Source organism: Lissotriton vulgaris, chromosome 2_1 (assembly GCF_964263255.1).
Source record: "Lissotriton vulgaris chromosome 2_1, aLisVul1.2, whole genome shotgun sequence".
Lineage (NCBI taxonomy): Eukaryota > Metazoa > Chordata > Amphibia > Caudata > Salamandridae > Lissotriton > Lissotriton vulgaris.
In genome coordinates this window covers 429,690,865-429,709,392 of record NC_141687.1, presented here as the reverse complement: position 1 = coordinate 429,709,392, position 18,528 = coordinate 429,690,865, and positions in this window count along the sequence as shown.

Genomic DNA, 18,528 nt, shown 5'->3' with positions numbered 1-18,528 from the left:
TGACAGCAAGATGGATAACAGACAAAAAATAAAATAAAACTACAAAAAATCCCAGTACTAAATTTAAGTAGCCTAGGGCTCAACTTTATATAACTACTAAAATAAGTATTTTCATTGACAAAATAATATTTTATGTAATAAATCTGGACATGCAGATTACCTGGTGTCCATATTGAGAAAAAAATCCAATCTAATAATACACTGTGTAAAGCCACATACTGTTTGTCCATTTCTTCTGGAAGACTGCAATTCTGAAAGGGTAGAGCTAGGGTTAAAAAAAGATGTGCAAATATCCGAGAGATTCCGAGTTAAGTGGTGAGTGTGAGGTAAGAAGAGATTACCTCCATCAACCTGTTTCATACATTTGGATCTCTAGCCCGGCATTAGGCGAGGAAGGTATCCAGGATAAACATTATGCTTGTGTTCACTTTAACAATACTTATAAGGTAGGGTTTGAATAACGTAGGTCTACAAAGAGCGGATCCAGGTAAGATTTGCAGGATAGCCACCGTAGATTTAAATGACCACATTTAAATGAATGCAAATGTATCATGTGTGTATCCCAAAAATCTAGCAGGACTGTGCCCCGCGAGGACCAAGTTCAAACAATCTTCCGGTAAGGGCATTAGAAACGTGCAATCCACTTACACTAGATGCATAAAGTACACTGCTGGTGAAATGTGTCCCTTTTGGGTAAAAACAGCTATGCACTGTTCTAAATCAAAAAGACAAGATCCATTGAAAATGAAAAAGGTTCTGGATTTCCTCTGACCACATACCTCAGATCTATTGGAAACACAGCTAAGTAAAAACTCTTCCCACAGGTGTGGAGGTACAATCCTTGCTCTGTTAGAGATTCGATGTGGTAACCTTGAAATGCTTAACTCTACTTTGGCATTTAAAGTTCTGATTTAAGGGAGTGGATTAATGGGTGCTAGGATATAAAACAAGAAAGGGAAAATATTTCAATACTATACATTGCAAATTACAGTCTGCTGCTGCCTGTGGAAGTAATTGTGATACCTGTGTAGATGCTAAAGTATCTGGCATTCACCACTTGAGTTTGACTGAATAAAAACCTATACAAAACTGAGCTCTGTCTTCTTTTGATACTGCGTTTTTTACATGGCCAAGTCAACATGCACAGTAATGCCATGCTTCTCTGCGGTGCACCTAGAGGTTCAGAGGTCACAAAAGACAAACAATTTATAGGAAAAATAAATACTTCAAATGCCCCACAGTGTAGCGTTCCTGTTGAATGTATTGGTACAAGATTGGGGTCTTGTACATAAGATCTGAACCTTGAGTTCAACTAATTGTTAGAGTTGAAAACGCTGTTCTCCAGTGATTTGCTGAGCATTACCTAACATATTTGGTCTTGACTTGAATGCAGTGACCCCCAGTTGAATAATATCATATCAGTTTTATAAATCTTTGTAATAAGGGCATGACTTTGGCGGTTAACGGGGAGGTTATGAGATTGGTCCTCAGTGGCGTAGCTAGGGAGGGGAGGGGGGCTGGTACACCCCGGGCGGCTTGAGTTTTTGGAGCGGTGGCCGTCTCGGGCAGCTACAGCCCCCACCCCACTTCTCAATACGTTTTTTCGATGAGGGGGTGCCAAATGGAGAATATATTCACCAGCACCCTGCTCTTCACTGTGCCTGGCGCGGACACCACCACTGGCGCCGATAGGGCTAGCTACTTCACTATTGGTCCTGGTTTCACAGGAGCAGAGATAATTTGCCTCTCTCTAAGACAGCGCACCCGCCGCATCACAGATCACATGCAGGAAGATAACGGTTTCCCAGGGAAAAGAGAGGTAAGGGGAGAGAAAGAGAAGCAGGTGAGTATTGATGCTACAGTGGTTCAGAACATCTCAGGAATTTACTACGACTGGGTAACCCTTCGAGTCTCAATAGCAAAATAAAACACACATTAGAAACAGACCTATAAGAACTATTAAATACTGGAAAGCCCAAACGCTCTTTTGTACCGACCGGGGTTGAACAACTCTGGAACAACCCACTCGGCTATCCGGATACTGCCAGATAACTGAAAGGGTAGGAATTATCGATCCAGCAGGTCTTCGGTTTTGGAGGTTTCGGTAAGCGAGCAAAAATCAATGGAGGAATGCCAACTGGTGAGTATTTCCAGACTGGAGGGATCAGAGGCAAGAGGAAAACTTGTAGGTCCCTACTTTAAATGGAGATAATCCCTCCACAATTATCTCTCTTTAAAGCAGGGACCTAAACATTTTTTCTTCTCTCTAATCTCTACAGTCCTGTGATACTCACCAGTTGGGATTCCTCTATTGCTCTTTTCTCGCTTACTGAATCATCCAAAAGCGAAGAACTGCTGGATCAATGCTTCCTACCCTTTCAGTTCTGTGGCTGTATCCTGGTAGCTGAAGGGCTTATTACACAGTTACCCCAAATCGGCCACCGGGAGGCACCATAGTGTGTTTGGGCTTTGCGGTAATTAATGGTTCTTATAGATCTGTTTCTAATGTGTTTTTGCTATAGAACCCTGGATACAGTCAGAGAACTGAAAGGGTAGGGAGCATCGATCCAGCATTGCTTCAGTTTTGGAGGATTCGGTAAGCAAGTGTTGCAAAGTCATCTTGTGCCCTGGGCACCCCCATTCTTTGCTGACTGGTACTGGTGGTAACTGACTCTGACTGTCCCTGGGCCCTGCCTAACCAGGCCCAGGGCCTATGCTATGCTTAAAATACAGTACAGTGAAAACACCTACATATAGTAGGTTACACTATGGGTTAGGGTACCCCTATAATTGGCATGACTCCCCTATAAGACCCTATTACATAATAGGGCAAGGGGTTCAAAACTACCTTTAGGTGCCTAGTATATAATAGGGCATGGAAGTCTAGAGACCAGCAGCCCTTTCTACTCTTGCATATGTGCACTGCTGAGGTGAGTGTAAATCATCCCTATGTTTCAGAACTGCTTTAACATGTAAATTGTGCCCAAACTAGACTCTGGTATTTGGGGTACTTAGAAATTAATAAACTACAATATTTTGGCATATTAGGTACTCCCAGGGTCTCCCCTAAGTGTCCCAGTGGTGGCGGGTCAGGTAATAAGGAGGACTCTTAGAAAATAGGTTTTATATGCCTGGGTTTAGTTAAATTGCACATTTGACTGCCCCCAATTTAATAAAGTGCTCCCCAAAATAGACTTTTGTGCTAGGAGCACTGTGGAGTGAGGATCTGCAATATGCTTACATATTCAACACCCCTAAAGTCTCCCCTAGGTGTTCCAGGGTTGAGAGGGTCCTGTAGATAGAGGCAGAGTCCTTATAAAAGATATTTTATAAGCCCGGCTGTTGGAGAAACTGCCCAGTTCATTTTCCCAATTGCAGATCCCCAGCCACATAGGTTAACATGGTAAGAAGTTATAATGAGGTGGTCGATCTGTATACATACACTGTTATGATGCCAATTGGGTGTTCTTGTTTATGTTGTGTAAACTGAAAAATAAAAGTAAAACCAAAAAAAAACATGGCAAGAAGTTATTAATTAATAACTCCCGCCAGGAAACACGGAAAACTACCATTCAAGGACTCGGTAGAATGGTATTGATAAATACAACAATCTGCTATTATTGTGTTTTTATCTAGGAACCTGAATCAATATTGCTATTTTATGCCCTTATACGGCTATAATCAATAATATCCCTATAATGGCATAAGAATCAGATCCATATTTAAGTAAATAGCCCTTGCAGTCCAAAGAACGGCAGAAGCTACTTCCTTGGATTCCTAGAAAGCACAACAAGTTCTTTCGACACACCATACCTCCAGCAACCTGGGAAATCCCCATTTGCTTTTGTTTCGATTTGTCATTAAACTCCTGCGAACACTAAAGGAACAGTCAGTTCTTAGTGACATCTTTATTGACGCCTTATGTCCAAACCTTAGGTCAAACTCTGCACCTTTCAGGTATAAATATACCAACGTTGCCTTAAGCAAACACACAGTGGTAGTTTTGGAGCCGAGCAGCTATCTACTTGCCCGAGAGCCCAGCTGATGCGAGAGCCCACGGACGCTGCCCCTCCTCTTTGACGCACTGAGAGAGACGCTGTCTTTTCTCCTGCTGAGAAATTCAGCTCCGGTGCTCTCAGCCACCTTCGCGGGCTGCTGGGATATCGAGTCCTGAAAGAGAGATACCAGACCTCCTGCATTCTATTACCCATGTACGGAGCTGACTAAATCCTTGAAGAGAATTCTTGAGTCAGATTCTTGGCAAAACCAACTTAACTTAAACTGCTACTTACTTACTCCTTACCACGTATTAGGCTTAGGTCAGGTACACCGGGGTAGGCGTATTTTAGAAGCGCCAGTTGAGTATGTTAGTCAATGTATATATGTATGTATATATTTTATCCATTTTAAAGTATCTTATGGCTAAGAAACCATATCAATGCTTTTACAGTATTATTTCATAATACTCTTTTTACTGTACGCACTTTACTTTACATTAAGTATTGCAATTATGGCAATTCTTTTCTCTTGCATGAGAAAGAAGACTGCTCAATAAATTACACCTTTTATTGAAAACGCCCGTCTCTCTTTTCTCTGCACTCTGGTGAAACTAAGTACGCACATTTGACTGAGAGAAATAGCGGTCTATTGTTTTCACACGACTCTAGAGATATACTCTTATTCTGAGGGAGCAAAGTTGTCATGTTATATGGTTGTCGGAAGCTAATCCCTTCTTGTCTATCTAGGGAGGTTAAACTCCTCCTCGTTTATTCGAGAAAGTTTCTAGTGACCTCTGAGCTAGCTGGCAAACCTTCAGTCTCATATAGTCAGTAGAGACCTAGTTGACCTCAGTCCTACGTCTACGCTGCTGAATATATTATTCCAATGCGCTGAGCCTATTGGGAATATTGGAACTCCACTACACTATTGTTGAGCTTATCGTAAAATATCGAGACAAGAAGTTATAAGAATTTCTTGTCTGTCAGCCACCATTCAGCCTTCCAGTGATCTGCTCTGATTGGTCAGAGTTAAGTGGGGTAGTCAGGCTGCTTTGATGAGGTGATAAGTAGCCCCTGGGATGAAACAGCAATGCTGGGAGGAGAGGGTTCTGCTGCATAGGAATGCAAGGGAAAGGGGTAATAAACTATGATGTTCAAAAGAAGGAGGAGTCAGGCAGAATAAACCAGCTTCATTTATACTCCTATCCTCTAAACCCAGCAAGATGGCAAGCTTACGTAAGGAATGTGCAGATGCCACGGGGAAGAAGTCTATGGAGATGAGCTATCCTGGAGGTTGGTTTAGCCAGCGCTTGCCTTTCTGCTGAGACTTCAGCCATATTGAATTTTGGAGAAATAGTGCTTTCTGGTGGACCACTGTGCCACACTTTGGGAAAAATGGTCATGCTCTAGGGTGTTGCCCTGCATCTCATTGGACAGGAATGCCCTCCTGTGTGACCCCAGAGAACACTGAATAAGCATCTGAGAGGGACAGTGCCTTTCATATCTGCTGCTTGAAACTAAGGGAAGAAGAAGGATCCATGCTGAGAAGTGTGATTTGCACCAACCAGGCCCTGCGCTCAGACTGACTGTCCCTGCTGCACATTCTGGAACTACAGCCCAGTGGATCAAACCTGTTTCAAATGGACTAAATAGTAGACTGTCTGCAAGCTATAGGTTAACAGAGCTGACCTGGACTATCACCACCAAGGATCCCCAGCCCGTAAATACTACCAGTGGATTTGTAAGGGTTTTGTCCAAGTGAATTGTGGGATTTGAAGTTCCATACTTTCAAGGACAGGGCTCGAGAAATCTGAAAAATTGTACTAGTCCTGCAGGTCTAGTACTTTAAAAAACACTCCTTGACCTAACAGTAACCTACTTGACCTTCGTCTCTGAAAGCGGAGCAAATGTGACAAGATAACAAGATTTAAAGGCATATTTATTACCCATTTGCTTTGTAATGAATAAAAAGTCCTTTAAATCTTGTTATCTTGTCACATTTGCTCCGTTTTCAAAGACAGAGGACAAAAGTTAGTATGTTTTCATACTCGCCAGAAAGGGCGAGTAGGACCTAAAAATAGTTTGACCTCAGAAAATGTACATCGCAAATGCGAATGGTCGAGTGGATTTGTCGAGCCCTGAAGGACTATCTTGGAGCTTCCAGACCCTTGGAGTATGTTCTGGACGAGTTGGGACCCTCAAAGCAACTTCAGGAAGAAGTTTCAGAAGTTTGGAGAACTTAGGAGCAACTTTGAAAAAAAGCTCCATATGTGGAACAACACGATCTGGCCAGCCAAGCCGGCGACTCTCAACCCTGAGCCGGCCTGCCCTCCATGTTCGTCCTGCTGAAAAGCTGTGGAGGTCCAACTTCCAGAGTTTCACTAGGAGCCGGTCGAAACCCAAGCCAGCGAACCCTCACCGAATCTGGCCTGTTGAAGAGCATCATGGGACACCGGGAGAAAAAGCTACTTAAATGTTATTAGTCCAAACATAGGAAACATGACTGGGACTAACCACGAGAGTCAAGCCGCCCACCTTCAACCATGAGCCGGCCTGGATCTCTGGTTTGTCCCGCTGGAAAGCTCCAGAGGCCTGACTCCCATAAGTTTGACCAGGAGCTTGTCGCAAGGCAAGCTGGCGAACCCTTACTGACTCCAGACTGGCTGAAAGCTTCGAAGGACCCCTGGAAGAAAAGCTCCTGAAAAGCCTCTTAGTCAGAAGGAAAAAACTTTGACCAAGGCCTACCTCGAGGTGTATCTACGCAGGGTTCCATCAGGGTTGGCCAGAAACTTTGACTTTATCTCGGTCTAGCGCGACCAGATGTCCCAGTAGGCTCTATAGGTTTGCATGTGCTAAATAGTGCTAAATCTTTTGTTTAAATTATCTCAGGTTCCCTAAATTGGATTTTTTCTCCTTTTGCTGTCATTTTAAATAAATATTTCCTATTTGTATAAGTTGGCGATGGGTTTTTATTGTGTGTTTTGTCTTAATTATTCACTTAATTGGTGTTTTTAAATTCTTGACATACCTGTCTTTGAAGTTAAGGCTGCTTGCTCGCAACCAAGTTACCAAGTGTTGAGCATGGGAATAATTTTCTGAGACCTATTCTGATCCCTATATCGTGTTAGTGGCCTTATTGCCAGTGGTAGATGCATATTTACCATTACCAATAATACGATAATTACCAATAATAAAGCGAGCAACAACTTGTGAGTATCACAGGACTGTAGGAATAAGAGGAAAGAGGAAAACTTGCTGGTCCCTGCTTTTAAGTGACATAATTAGGGAGGGAAGTGAGGAAAAGAGAAGACACGAAAATGTGTAAGAAAGCCAAACGGGTGCAAACTAAGTCAGAAGCGGAGAAAGCCCATAAACCGCTGTTCCCAAGCACAGTGCTGCATGCGTGCTCTCCTTTTATCTGGCACTGCCTCCCATAACCCATAACTATAACCAATAGCTGATCCCTTAGGACTGAGCTTTGCACCGTTGACCATAAAGGGCCATCCCTGATTCCATTTACCCCTGGCCCAGAGCTTCCTGGCCTGTGTATGTTTGTCATGTGATGTAACATTTTAGGACCCTTTGAAAACAATGTAACTGGCTGGGGATGGATTTCTGTGACCCTGAACCCTGAAGAACTGTGTGTCTGAGACTGATTCCTGACCAAACCATCCCAAAAGACCCCCACACCCCATTATTCTTTGGAAATGCTTTGACCAGCTTAGGGGCTCTTTATAATTAAACAGGTGGCCCAGATTGTTCTGATGGATCATAGCTATTCCATGCCGGTAAATATTGTAAGTCACCTCACCCGCCCAGCAATTCCTCTGCCTAATATTCAGGGGACCCATCAGTCACTACTGAGGGTGGTAGTGTGGTCGCTGACGCATTCGCTTTGTGGACCCTGAAGACATGAACCACCGGATGATGAGGGAAGTGCTAATCTGATTGCTCTAAAACCGACTAACTACATGGTTTTGTAGGGACTGACAATCTGAGGACTGAACTTGGGATTGAACCCTGGGATAGAGAGATTCTTCAAGGATAGCCAAACTAGTTCACCTTACAGTATACCGAGGATGATGTCAGTAGCCATTTCCAAATTCTTCATAGGCAGATGTTGCTTTCCAAAGCAGTTGTAATGGCCATTTCAGGGTTTGGTGAAAGTTTGTTTAACAGACTAGGCATGGTGAGATTCTTTGAGGAGGCAATAACTGTCTGACAACTGTGACTGTGTAAACCATAAGAACAGTAACCTGGGGAGTACCCTAATGCTGAGTGGAAAGAGTTATTATATGCAAACTCGCCTAAATGCAACCAATGAACCCATTCTGTTTGATGTTGTATGACAGAACCCCTTAACTATTGTTATAACATTTCATAATCTTGGTCTGACGACCTGTCTGCGTATGGTAACTAGCAGATGTAAATGGACAAATTCCAACCTCTTCATTAATTACTTTTCCAAATGATCAGTCTCCTATATCTGAGATGATGACCTCAGGGAACTCATGTAGCCTAAAGATCTTGTGAAAGAAAATAGTTGTAAACTCAGGGACACTGAGTAGCTTGCTTAAAGGATAAAATGAACGGCCTTAGTTAAATAGTCAACAACCACCAAAATTCGTTTTCATCACTAAGATTCTGGGAGTGCCACAATAAAGTCCATAGATATTTGTGTCCAGGGCTGTGTTGGCTTGGACAACCGTTGTAACAGCCCTGCTATTTTACTGTGCACATTCTTGGCATGAATGACGATTGCACAAAATATTACATACGTCTTAATGTGTTAATTTATATAATGGCCCCCTAAATGGTCGCTGGAACAGTTCTTGGGTTTCACAGAAACCAGGGTGATTTGCTACTGGATACTCGTAGCACTATTGTGAAATATTCTGTTTGGAAGCAACATCAGGTTCAGAAGGTATACTGTCATGGATTAAATATCTATGCTGATATTTCTCGTTTTCTGGTTGTTCTTGAATCCACTATTTATTGTGGCCAGGTCTCTGTTGGGTTTGAATTTCTGAAAAAAGTGTATCAATTTCCCATTTAGGGTCACTTTTAAAAGAGGAATAATATTAGGTGAGTCAGGTACAGGGTTGGTCTCCATTTCCATGTGTAGCCCCAGAAATATATTATAAGGAAATACCTCGTTTTGCTTGGTCACCTTGCCCCCAGTCCACCACCAATGTTCGGACTGATACTGCTTGTTTTGACTCTGTTCTACTGGGGCCCTGCTAACTTGGCCCCAATGCATACGTCCTGTCCATTAAAACATATGTAGAATTGACTAATCACTGATTGCCTTATTTAACTTACCTCTAAGTCCCTACTATGTGACACTCAGTGTCACAATCAGGCTGCAGGCCTGAAGACATGCTTCAGGCCTGCAGCCTGATTGTAAAGTTAAAAAAAAATGTTTGCCAGGAATAAACCTTCCTAAGGTAGGCCCTAAATGCCCCGAGGGGAGCTTGAATGGTATTATAAAGTAGGACATGTCCTGGCAGGAAACCATCTCCAAAATCGTTTTTCACTGTGACAAGGCTCTCCCATAAGAAAGCATTGGGTTAAATGATATCTCCTTGTAATGCATAGCTTCAGTTTGGCAGTAGCTAGAACCATGTTTCAAGGACTCAGATTAATAGGATTTTAACATCCAATCTAATGGTTAAGTCAGATTTTAAATTACTATTTTGAAAATGCCAGTTGGCATTTTCCTGCCTAAAGTCTCTAGTAGCCTTTTCAGAGTTAATCCTCAGCTGTCACTTGGCAATCTGCTGGGACGTGTGAATGGCTTCCAGGAAAAGGAACAAAAATGCCTTGGCTGGGAGGAGGTGTGACTTCCTCCTGACAGGATGGCCTATGCCCACCAACTGTAAACAAGCTTCAGATGGGCCCCTCCTGTTACAAGCAGATGTAACTAGGCTTTCCAGGGTCCACGTAGCCAGTGGCACCAATCCCAGTGGGGGAGAGGGGTTTGCATAAGGAATGTCTAATTTCCCTAGATACACCTCAAGGTGTGAGCTTAGCTCTGATCAAGAAAAAAATGTTTTGCCATGTTGGATTTTGGCAGAACAGGACACTGTGGGATTGTTTGGGACAGCTCCCCAGAAAATGATGTAAATGTAGGAAGGGTTGTCCCTGGGAGCTTTTTTCTTATCCTATTGGGCAATGAATTTCCCCCACCCACAAGCTTGTGCCTACATAAAAGAGGAACCCCTGTATCCTTCAGAACACTGTTGGACCTAAAGAAAACAGAAGATTGACTGCACCTGCTGATCCCTTTGGACTTCGAAAAATGGACAACACCTACTTTAATGAGTGGAGAGAAACCCCAAGGGAGGGTCTTGCTCCCACTTGAACCCAGTATAGAATAGTGGAATCCAAGGGTTAATTAAACTACAGGGACACAAAAGCTGCAAAACCCCACCTCTAACCTCTGCTGACAAGCTTAATTGGACATGCCCTGGTGGCTTCCCCTGGAGTGGGTCCGGACCCCCAAATGGTGTTGTGAGGTCTTGTAGCCTTGGATAAGTGTCAGCATGTACACCTCTCCTGCCTAAACATAAAAGCTTGGACTCAAAAAATGTTTTCATGGATTTTTGCCAAAAGAACCAGAGACTACCACCAGACCGTTGCCAACATCGAACTGCCGGTGGAACTCAACTTATTTGTTTCCCCAGCTGAAAGGATGCTAACTTACCAAAGGTAGAATTCTTCACTGGGTGAAGGCCCCAAAAGTATCCAGCCAGCAAGAAACCTTTCTGGGGTGTGAATCTCAAATGTTTCCCTTTTCAAGGCCAAAATTCGAGTTTCCCTCCGAAAACCAACTACCTCCCCGGGACTTCATCCGACAGCTATCCTGGCTCATAGAACCCATCTCGGCCACAGCCTGCTGCCTTGCCAAGCTGAGGATTTTTTTACTTCATTTCAGAGATGAAGTCAGAAGGTATAACTCCCCACCGGACCGAACCTGGCGCCCGTATCCGACCCGCGCTCCATTTCGGTCGACCTTACTTTTGACCCGGTCTAGTGCAACCATATACCCCTGTTGAAACTTTGCACTTTGTGGCAATTTAAACATCTAAAACTTTGGAAATAATTTCTACAGTTCCATACAACATATTTCTGTCATTTTGGGATCTATTTGCTCATTAAATGTTTCTCTACTTTTAACAATTGGAATGCGATTTTTGTTGCTTTATATTATTTACCTTTTAACTGTTTTGATACTCATTACTCCGAAATTAGGCATCTTAATTCTATGCTACAGGGTTGAGCTCAAGATTAAATTATTGAGACCTAACTGGACCTATTAAGGAATAGTGCCATTATTACTTAAAGAAGACCACCACCCACTTCAGCTGATAATCCACTTTTTCACAGATATGAAATAATATTTTGGAACTATGTAAAGAAGAAAGAACAACATGTATGTTCAGGGGTCAAACACTTGGTTGATTTTAGATACCCAAGATGTTTATGTTCACTCCAGATCATCATGGGAAAGTTGCTTCTTCCCCAAATATCCCCAGTGACAAATTGTTACACAAATGGCCAACAATTTACTGTCATAAATAGTCTAGTTTCTGCTGTATTTAAATTGTGTGAAACATAAGTCACTCAATGAACCTTTTGAGTCCTGAGATGACTCTGAGACAATATTGCCCCAACAGTGTATGAGGCAACAGCAGTTTCTTCACGAGGGCGGGGAAGCATCGCCCCCAACTCCCCACCCCCTGAGAGCCATGCAGGAAAAAATCAAATGGCCATGAAAAGAATTCATTGCTATTTTATTTTTCCGACTAGAGCACTGCAACAGCCAGCCTACCGGAGCCCAGGGACATGCGGAGGGGGGGTGTCCTCTGCTGCCGATCGGCAGCAGATTATAGGAGCAGTGACTGGATGGATGCTTCAAAGTACACATTTCACTTTGGCCGACTATCTTGTGCCAGTCAAAGTGACATGTGCTCCTTGAAGCTCTCCACTCAGCTGTCTAAGGCCACTGGGTGGAGACCTATCACTGGCCTATAGGGCCTATAGGGCCTGAAGGAGTGTCCAGCCAGCCCACTCCATCCAATACAGGTGCTTCTCTCATGCTGGGTAACAGCATGAGAGCGGTGTCTGGATTGATTTGGGGAGCGCAACTCCAGATTCAGAGAATTCAGAAGGACATGCAGCTGGTGGTAAGTCCCATTTATTTAAAATGGTATTCTAGTTGTTATTTTTTACATTTATAGGGAGGTGGTTGTTTTATTTGAGACTTTTGCAGGGAGGGGATATTTTATTTTGGGCTTTTGAAAGGAGGGGTGTTTTACTTTGGGAACTGGTCGGGCACTTTACTCGCCCCACCACTTTCAAAGGGTAACAGCCTCCCCTGATATGAGGTGGTTACTGTTTTGACTACAAAGGGTAAAGTATCATCAGGGTATTTTAATATGGGAACTGTTGTAAAGGCCTATGAGTTGTAAAAAATCTCTTCTTCATCAATACGTTTTGGTGTTCTAAGTAAAAGGGAGGAAAATCCTGGAAATGTCTTTAATGAACTGTTGGTAGGCATTTGCAAAGCCTAAGAACTTCAGAATGTATTTAACTGAAGATGGGGAAGGCCAGACTCTGAAGGTTTTAGCCTTGCCATTATCCTTGAGGACATATTTGTCAAAAATATAGAACCACAAAAAGATGCCTTCCTTGTTTTCCAATATACATGTCTCCTATAGCGTACAGACAATTAGCCATTAGATATTCCAGTACTGTTCTCTTAGCAACCCTATGCACCTCTTGAGAATTGGAGATGAGTATGTCATCCAGATAAATTATGAAAAAGGAGTCTAGTAAATCTCCAAAAGTATCATTAGTAAAAGATTTGAAAGCTGCAGGATGTGTGTTGAACGGGGAACTATTTGCAGGGTTATCGCTGATATTTTTGCTTTCCCCTCCTATTTGTTCTGACCTGTATTTGTTGGCTATGGCACTCTGAGCACTTTACCACTGCTAACTAGTGCTGAAGTGCATATGCTCTTTGTCTAAATCGTAATAGTGATTGGTTTATCCATGACTTGCATATTTGATTTACTGGTAAGTACCGAGTAACATGCACTGGGTGTCCCAAGGGCCCGTAAATCTAATGCTACCAGTGGGCCTGCAGCACTAATTGCGCTACCCACATGAGTAGCCCTGCAACCATGTCTCAGGCCTGCCACTGCAGTGTCTGTGTGTGAAGTTTTAAACTGCAATGTCGACCTGGCTAGTGCACCCATTTGCCAGGCCCAAACCTTCCTTTTTACTACATTTAAAGCACCCCTAAGGTAGGCCCAATGAAGCCAGCCCCATGGACAGGGTACAGAGTACTTAAAAGGCAGGAAATGTGGTGGGGTGTTTTGTATGTCCTGATAGTGAAATACTTCTAATTTCATTTTCACTATTGAAAAGACTATCTCTCTCATAGGTTATCATTGGAGCTGCCTTGTAAACTTTTACAAGTGTAACTTCCAATTGGGAAGAGATAGACATTTGGAGTCTGGGGTCCCTGAAAACACAGTTTAAAAAATACATCTTAAAGTGAAGAGTGTTTTTAAATTGCATGTTTGAAAATGCCACTTTTTAGTAGCTTTACCATTGTATGCCTGTAGAATCCACATCTGAGGGAGGGTGAACGTTAGGATTTTTATCCCTTCACTCTAAACACTCACACAAAGGGAGCTGAGGTGTACCCTGCATATCCTGATTGCTGCAGGCTGATGGGTCTTCCTGACTCAGAATGGTAGGAGGAGTTGTCACTGATACCTGAATAGGGCTGTGCCTGTTGTCACACAAAATTGTCTCCACCCCGATGTATTGTTTCTGGAGCCAGGTCAGGGAAAGGCAGGGTCTTGTGCACTACAAAAACATTTCTTTAAAGTTTGCCTACTTCAAAAGCAGAAACTGGTATAAGTACTGAAACTGTGACACCAAAACTTCATAACACTTCTGGACTAAGAGGAGATTCTGCCAGGAATTAGAGCTGGAGAATCTGTAGGAGGGGAACTGCCACTCTGCTTGTTGCTGTGTTGTGCTGGCCTACTGTTTGCTGCTTCTGTCTTGGGCAGTAGAAGGACTGGGTTTGCTTTCTTTATCCTGCTTGCCAAGGTTCTCCAAGGGATTGTATGTGCTTGCCTCCGGTTAAGAAGTCTCAGGGCCATCACAGACTTCACCTGTAGCCCCTGAACTCTTCGGCTGGGAGTTCTCACCTGCAAGTGGTGCCAATTCCAGTTCTGCAAAGAACTGAAGAAAATTCATGCATTGACCTTCAGTGCCTGCTTTTCCTACCGCAGCAAAACCATGTGGTTGAAAAACCATTGCATCGCCACTGTGCGGTGGAAGAATCGATGCAGCGCCTGCTATGCAGCTAAAAGCCTGAGTCCCGAGCACAATGTCTCTGATGTACGAGGCACCCGCTCCGACTCCGATTCAAACCCTGCTGTGCGGCTGAAGTAATTGACGCAACACCTACTTCATGGCTGTAAAATCAATGTAGTGTCGGTTTTGCCGCCACCGCATCAAGCCAGTGACTCATCGAACCTGTGTGCCAAGTTCTTCGACGTTGCCCAGCAGTAAGCAACTGAGGCTACCTGTATGGATCTTATGCATCACCTCCCCTCAAGGAACCGATGCATCACCTCCCCTGATAGTAAGGAACGGAGGCTTTACCTGCAGTGCCCTGCAGTAAGGAACCAACGCATCGCCTCCCCTGGGAGTAAGGAACTGTCGCTTTTCCAGCGCCTCACCTCCCCTGTGTCTGTTTTCATCTTTGATTTTGACGAATCCTAGGTACTTTGTGATAAAAGTGACACATCCATAGTTTCCTATAAACTGAACTAGTTTGAACCTTTTTAAAACTGATATCTTTGCTTGGGTATACAACTGTTACAACGAAGTTTTTACAACGCACTACCATTACAACGCAGGCATTACCACGCATACCATTACAACGCATTGCGCTGGGGGGCGCTCTAGGATAGGGAATAAGTATAATTTTATATCCAACACCTTCCCTAGTGTCCACGGGGACTGGAGTTGGAATATAAAATTATACTTACCACTATCCAGCACCTCTAAGCGCTATGCGTTGTAACGGTATGCGTTGTAAATACCGCGCTGTAATGGTATGCGTGGTAAAAGTATGCGTTGTAACGTCATACATCCCTTTGCTTGTGTATGTTGGATTTTCGTTGTTTTAGTCTTGTTTTATTCAGATACATATTGGTTATTCTTCTAAGCTGGTGTGGTGTTCTTTTATAGTGTTTTCACTAAATAACTGTGTGTTTATGTACAAATCCTTGCCTCTGAGATAAGCCTGACTGCTAGTGCCAAGCTACCAAGGGGGTGAGAGCAGGGGTTATCTTGGGTGTATAACACCCTTACCAGAATAAGCGTCCCTACTTGGACATGGTGCAAGCCATTGCAAACTGGAGACGCCCTTTTCTAACCATGTTGCACAGGTCAAAAGGTATCACCAGATATTTAAAATGCCCATAACGTATCATAAAAGAGGGTTTCAATTAATTTCCTTCTTCTCAGACACTGTCACAGGGATTCCGTTCTCATACAGAACTGTGCATAGAGACTTGGAACCTCAGTGAATTAGGGTGTGCCAAAACTCACCTTAGTACCCAAAATCCCCTACCAGACTAGCTACAGTGTCTCATTGGTGATCACAAACCCCCAATGCTTAGACAAACCACAACATGGACTTAGTACACCTCAGGTAACGTGGAACACATGAACACTCTTTAGTTATATGTTGTAGATAAACTCCTCCAATCAGTTGAGATGAATAAGAAGGTTTATTCATAAGCACAGCAGTAAAGGACCCAGCGCCTGCTGACCAGTCAACCAACTGTCCAAGCAGAACCTGGAGTCCACAGTAACATAACAATTCTAGAACCAGACAGGGAGAGAGCATAGAGTACAATAAAGACCATAGAGAAAACAATATAAGCAAGCACATAGTTTACAACACATCTCCCATCTTTATAAACAAAAAAGAAAAAGAAAACACATTAATTGCAAAAAAGAAGGTGGTTTACGATACCTTGAAACCCTAGGAGTGGAAAGAGAAGGAGGAAGGGAAGGAGAAGAATCAATGGTGGTGCCTTGAAAACCAGAGGAGCCAGAATCCGATACGTCACCACCTCCAAAACAAGACCTGTCAGAAGGAGAACAAAAAGGAACACACTCTTGAGATAAAAACATGTAACCACTACCCTCCTCTTCAACAGAAGAAACAGAAAAAGAATTGCGAGAAGCAGAAACAGGGGCAGATAAGGATTGAGAAGATGTTTGCCCACTTTTCTGATAAACAGCAACTCGCCTCAAATTCCACTTCTCACCATTTTCAAGAAGAACATCATTTGGGAAAACATTTTTAACAGTAAAAGGACCCCTAAATTTAGTTAAAACTTTAGCACACCTTCCAGGTATAACTTTAACCAAATCCCCTTTTGAAATCTTACTGCCCACAGTGGGAGAAGGCAAAACAAGTTTGGAATTTACAAGATCACCAGTGTTCAAAAGTTGCTTGACCCAAGAAGGAACAAGTTTTGACCCAGGAGCCCTCCCACGCAAAATTTCAAAAGGAGATTTTGTGCAATTACCATGAAAGGTCGTACGATGGGCACACACCATTTCCTGAACAAGATCAGAGACACAACCACCACTGGAGACAGCCAGTTGGATTGTCCCCTTCACCAACCTATTGACCCTCTCACACATTCCGTTTCCCTGAGGATTATAAAGTGAAGTCCGATGATGGGACACAACAGAGTGAGAAAGAAAAGATTGCATTCTCTGAGAAACCAATTGGGTCCCATTGTCGGTAACAATAACACTGGGAAAACCCTCAGATAGAAACAAAGACTTAAGAAACAAAATAGTAGTCTCAGTGGTGATATCCTTTACAAATTTAACAACTATCCACTTTGAAAAAACATCCACGCAGACGATGGCAAAACGCTGATTCAGACTGAGTTCAGACATGGGTCCAATAAAATCCAGGCAAATGATATGCCACGGCACACCAGGACAAACAATCTTACCCATACTAGTGCCAACAGCAACCTTCAGACGTTTTTCACCTTCCTTGCACATACCACATTGTTCAACCCACAAAGCAACCTGCGCATCCATGCCAGGCCACCAAAAATTCGATTTTAGCCTCTGTTGGGTCAGGGTCTGACCAAGATGCCCCTCATGGGCAATGTCAAAAAGTTTGCGCCTGAGACTACAAGGCGGGACAAACTTATCATTGTGCAAAATAATGTCATCCCCACAAGTAGACAACTCGTCGAGGATCTTGACATAAGGACGAACAGAAACTTGCACACAGCTCTCTCTCCTAGAACCATCCTTGAGCAATCTAACAACATCCCTAAGAACCTCATCACTTCTCATGGCATCGGTCCATTCCTGATGCGAGAAGGAACCAGCACCAAAAGAAACTACATCTTGCACCCAAGCAACACTCTCATCCAACAAATCCAGATGTACATCAGACTCTGTAGAATCCAAAGGCAACCTAGAAAAACAGTCAGCTTGGAGGTTCCTCCAACCTTGAATATGTTCTACCTGAAAATGAAAATCCTGTAGTTTAGCTGCTAGTCTGGCCAACCTAGGCGAACCTCTAACAGCACCACCAGGGGCAAGAATCCTAATAAAAGGCTTATGGTCAGTTATGATGACAAAATTGATCCCCCAAAGATAAGTGCGAAAATAATGCGCACCCCAAACAGCTGCCAAAGCCTCCTTTTCAATGACACTGTAATTTTTCTCAGCATCAGACAAAGTTTTAGAAGCGAAAGCAACAGGACGCTCAACATGACCATGTCTCTGAACCAAAACGGCACCCAAACCAAACGCACTCGCGTCAACCATAAGAATAGAAGGAGTTTAGTATTAAAAGGAGCTAGAACACCCACCTTGCAGATTTCATCCTTGACCAACGCAAAAGCTGATTCTTGTTTAGGACCCCAAAAGAATTTGCACCCCTTCTTGAGCAAAATTCTCAAATCAATGTTTTTTTCCGAGAAACTACTGACAAATTTGGAATAGTACTCTATAAGGCCCATGAAGGACCTCAACTGATCCTTATCAGTAGGGCGAGGAGCTGACCTTATAGCCAACAACAAATCTTTCTTAGGCTTAATCCCAGCAACAGAAATTTCATGCCCTAGATATTCAATCTGCTGAACAAGAAAAGCACACTTCTCCCTGCGTCAAGTAAGACCAGCATCACCAATCCTATGCAACACTTGTCTAAGTATTTTATTGTGCTCAGAAACAGAACTGCCAAAAACAAGAATGTCATCTTGAAAGAAGACAACTTTTTTCAGCCCCTTGAACAACTCATGCACCATACGCTGAAACACGCTAGCCGCTGAAATCAGCCCAAAAGGTAAGCGTGTGTACTGAAAGACACCTTCAGTGGTAATGAAGGAGGTGATATGTTTGCAAGAGTCATGTAATTTAACCTGATGGTATGCGCTCTTAA